This window comes from Salmo salar, unplaced genomic scaffold (assembly GCF_905237065.1).
Source record: "Salmo salar unplaced genomic scaffold, Ssal_v3.1, whole genome shotgun sequence".
Classification (NCBI taxonomy): Eukaryota; Metazoa; Chordata; class Actinopteri; order Salmoniformes; family Salmonidae; genus Salmo; species Salmo salar.
In genome coordinates this window covers 150,001-154,524 of record NW_025548304.1, presented here as the reverse complement: position 1 = coordinate 154,524, position 4,524 = coordinate 150,001, and the positions used below count along the sequence as shown (strand labels likewise).

Below are 4,524 nucleotides of genomic sequence, written 5' to 3'. Positions count from 1 at the left end.
CCTCCCCCTCCTCTTCTCTCCCCCTGGGTTGGGCTACACTGTCTCCTCCTCCCTCCCCCTCCCCCTGTCTGTCTGTCTGTCTGTCTGTCTGTCTGTCTGTCTGTCTGTCTGTCTGTCTGTCTGTCTGTCTGTCTGTCTGTCTGTCTGTCTGTCTGTCTGTCTGTCTGTCTGTCTGTCTGTCTGTCTGTCTGTCTGTCCTTCCGTTTAGCAAGACAGACTAACAGGGGGAACAGAGGGGAAGAGAGGGGAAGAGGGGGGAGGAGAGAGGAGGAGAAGCCAATTCCAGATCCACACTCCAAGCCCCCCTCCTCCCTTCCAACTGGACACATCCTCTCTCTCTCCTGATTTCTCCTCCTCTCTATCTCTCTCTCTCCTGATTCCTCCTCCTCTCTGTCTCTCTCTCCTGATTTCTCCCCCTCTCTATCTCTCTCTCTCCTGATTTCTCCCCCTCTCTATCTCTCTCTCTCCTGATTCCTCCTCCTCTCTATCTCTCTCTCCTGATTTCTCCCCCTCTCTATCTCTCTCTCCTGATTTCTCCCCCTCTCTATCTCTCTCTCCTGATTCCTCCTCCTCTCTCTCTCTCTCTCCTGATTCCTCCTCCTCTCTATCTCTCTCTCCTGATTCCTCCTCCTCTATCTCTCTCTCCTGATTCCTCCTCCTCCTCTCTGTCTCTCTCTCCTGATTCCTCCTCCTCTATCTCTCTCCTGATTCCTCCTCCTCTGTCTCTCTCTCCTGATTCCTCCTCCTCTCTATCTCTCTCTCCTGATTCCTTCTCCTCCTCTCTGTCTCTCTCTCCTGATTCCTCCTCCTCTCTATCTCTCTCTCCTGATTCCTTCTCCTCTATCTCTCTCTCCTGATTCCTCCTCCTCTCTATCTCTCTCTCCTGATTCCTTCTCCTCTCTATCTCTCTCTCTCCTGATTCCTCCTCCTCTATCTCTCTCTCCTGATTCCTCCTCCTCTCTATCTCTCTCTCTCCTGATTCCTTCTCCTCTCTATCTCTCTCTCCCTGATTCCTCCTCCTCTCTATCTCTCTCTCCTGATTCCTCCTCCTCTATCTCTCTCTCCTGATTCCTTCTCCTCTCTATCTCTCTCTCCTGATTCCTCCTCCTCTCTATCTCTCTCTCCTGATTCCTTCTCCTCTCTATCTCTCTCTCTCCTGATTCCTCCTCCTCTATCTCTCTCTCCTGATTTCTCCTCTCTGTCTCTCTCTCCTGATTCCTTCTCCTCTCATCAACCCCGCGGGAAGCCCTGTGGCGTGTGGCGGGCCAAACCTCTCGCTAGAACTCCCCTGGAAGGAACAGAGAGATCAGTAGAGAGAGAGAGAGAGAGAGAGCTACATTTCCCCTGGAAGGAACAGAGAGATCAGTAGAGAGAGAGAGAGAGAGAGAGAGAGAGAGCTACATTTCCCCTGGAAGGAACAGAGAGATCAGTAGAGAGAGAGAGAAGCTACAACTCCCCTGGAAGGAACAGAGAGATCAGTAGAGAGAGAGAGAGCTACAACTCCCCTGGAAGGAACAGAGAGTCAGTAGAGAGAGAGAGAGCTACAACTCCCCTGGAAGGAACAGAGAGATCAGTAGAGAGAGAGAGAGACTACAACTCCCCTGGAAGGAACAGAGAGATCAGTAGAGAGAGAGAGAGAGCTACAACTCCCCTGGAAGGAACAGAGAGATCAGTAGAGAGAGAGAGAGAGCTACAACTCCCCTGGAAGGAACAGAGAGATCAGTAGAGAGAGAGAGAGGCTACAACTCCCCTGGAAGGAACAGAGATCAGTAGAGAGAGAGCTACATTCCCTGGAAGGAACAGAGAGAGCAGTAGAGAGAGAAGAGCTACAACTCCCCTGGTACTTATATCTGGCTTAACATGTAGTAGTTCTAGTAGTAGAAGAAGAATAAGTGTGTCTATGGCATCCTAAGTGGATAGTAGATAGTTTGAAACTATAATACAACAAAGCAGAGAGACTTCATAATAACCCTACTACTAATAATTATAATCATAGTTAATTAAACATCTGACTCCAGACTGGGTATCTTCTTATAAACCCGTCTGTTACTGAACTGGGCCGAGTTTAGTACCCCCGCGGGACGGCTGAGTACGCACTCGTCTTATTGGCTACATAAGGCATCACATGCTCTGTAATGTACATGTCATTGGCTGGTATCCGGCCTCCGTCCCGGGAGCAGTAGGAAGCGGTGGATTTGACGGAGGATCTCAGATTGTTCTCGTTGCGTTGCGATGAAGACGTTTTGAACCCCCTCCTCCTCCTCCCAGCTGTTTGTAAATGTCGGAGGAGCTGCGTCCGTGGACGAGGCGCGTGTCGTCCCTCAGCGAAGACGCCATGAAGGGGTTGTCAGAGCCGTGGTCGGGGTACAGCGACTTGCTCCGTTTGTTTTCCTCCAGGTTGAACAGCATCGATCTGGAGCCGAACAGCTTGTCAGCCTGGCGGACGCTGAACAGGTTGGCGTAAGGAGAATCATCCAGGAAGCAGCGGTCTTTCTCTTTGAGGCTGACAGAGCGAGCGGGACGTCCCAGGTCCACTTCTTTAGGTTTTTCCAGCATGATGTTGTCGAATGAGTGCTGGCGGGACATACGCAGACGGTTTCTCTTCTGGACGTGAGGACCGTCCGTCTGAGGCCAGTAGTGACCGAACATCTCGTCCTGGTGTTGGATGCCCTGGTTGGTCAACAGGGCATCCTGGAGCAGCTGGTCTTCGCTGATGTCGTAGAGGTTAGCGGTGTGGAGGCACGCTTCGCAGCGGTTGTAGGGCGAACGGACGGCGGCTGCGGCGACGGCGGCAGCAGAAGAAGCAGTGTTTGTGGGCGTGTAGTGACCCTGGGTGTAGCCGCTACTGGCAGGGAACTTGGACAGACAGGAGCGGCAGTGGGTCTGTTTGGAACGGTCGTTGGTCTCGTGGGGCGACAGCGATAGGGACTTATCCTTCACGCTGTAGTGTTTGGAGTAGGTCGAATCCGGGAGCAGGTCGACGTCGGTGTGATGCAACGGGGACGAGTTGAGGTGTATGATTGGTTGATCCTGACACTTCCTGTAGTTGTCGTTGTGGTCGGAGTACATCTCCGGGTAGTCCAGGTCATCGGCGGCCAGGCCTCGACTCTCGCGGTAGTGTAAAGAATCAGAGTTGAGATTGAGTTCTCTATCTGAGTCTATGGTGTAGATCTGTCCCTGTGGTCCCACTCCACCACCACCACCCCTCCGCTGCCCTGTTTAGTCTTTAAATAGGACAGCTCTACTTCGCTGCAGTCCCTAGGGTATTTCGACGGCAACTGTCTTTTTTTTAATCCGTCCTTGTTTTTCAGGTGCTTGTTGTTTTCTGGGTCCTGGTACGAACCGCCGCCTCCTCCTCGGCTGGAGCAGTCAGAGATGTCCGAGTGAGCTGCTTCCTCCGGAAGGTACCGTTGGGTCTTCATGGATACGCGAGGGTCGGGGGAGAGCATGTCGGGACCCGGTACACCTGGAACTTGCCGCATTGTGTCCACAGACTTCTTCCACAGGCCTCTGGGTTTGGCGTTGGTCTGAGCGGCGTCCGCGCTCACCGCCACTTCCACGGAGTTTGGGTTCGACTCGTTGAGGGTCAGAGGGTGCTGTCCGCCTTGGAAGATATAGTTATTGAGGTGGTCTTTGTGTCGGTTGGCCAGGTACGCCTGGAGGTCGCCCGTATCGCCGTAGATCACCTCTTTAGGGGCGTAGCTTCGATTGTCGGCGTAGATGAAGTTACCTTAAAAAATAAAGAAGAAACATCCTCAATGATCTGTAGGCCGTCATTGTAAATAAATAAAAAATAACTGACTTGCCTAGTTAAATAAAGGTTAAATAAATAAAAAATATATATTGTTTTTAATGATTTCAAATGTATTGTATCCACGATTTATGTTGTAATTTTTACTAAGATAATGAAATGCATTGTATCCACTGTTTACGGTTGTAATGTGTTTGAATCAAAAACAAATTGAAAGAAAAAACCTTTCTCCGCCATCATGTCCATGATCATGGGCCCCGCCGAGTGCATGAATTCAGCCGCCCGTTTGGGGGAATTGATCCTGGAAGCAGACAGGTTAGTCATGTTGGTCATCTGTTTGGCTGACTTGATGAGCTTCAACATGTTGGCCTGAGGGCTAAAATCCAGCTCTGACTTCTTCTTCATGTCGATGTGGACGCCGTGGATACAACTCCAAATCCCCTACAGAGAGAGAGAGCGAGACAGAGGGGAAGGGGGAGGGAGATGGAGGAGACAAAGAGAGAGAGAGAGAGACAGAGACAGAGAGAGACAGAGAGAGAGAGAGAGAGAGAGAGACAGATTATCCTCTATGGATCATCATTTGAAGTATGACTGTTGTCTAAAAGTGTGTGTCTCCTGGTAACTATCCCCCTGTATTCTCCGTCCCAGTAAAGGATTATTCACCCGGAGGATCACATGAGTATCGACTGACTCGGCATCCGGGACACCATCTTTTTTCATTTCTCATGAACATTTAACATAATTACTTAGATAGTATTCCAAACCGTATTGTG

General features: G+C 50.6%; 1 pseudogene; it reads right to left on the bottom strand.

Annotated features, from left to right (window-relative positions):
• Positions 1-1,836: 1,836 nt before the first annotated feature.
• Positions 1,837-4,524, bottom strand: part of LOC123732882 (glutamate receptor ionotropic, NMDA 2A-like) — a 101,186-nt pseudogene continuing 98,498 nt past the window's right edge.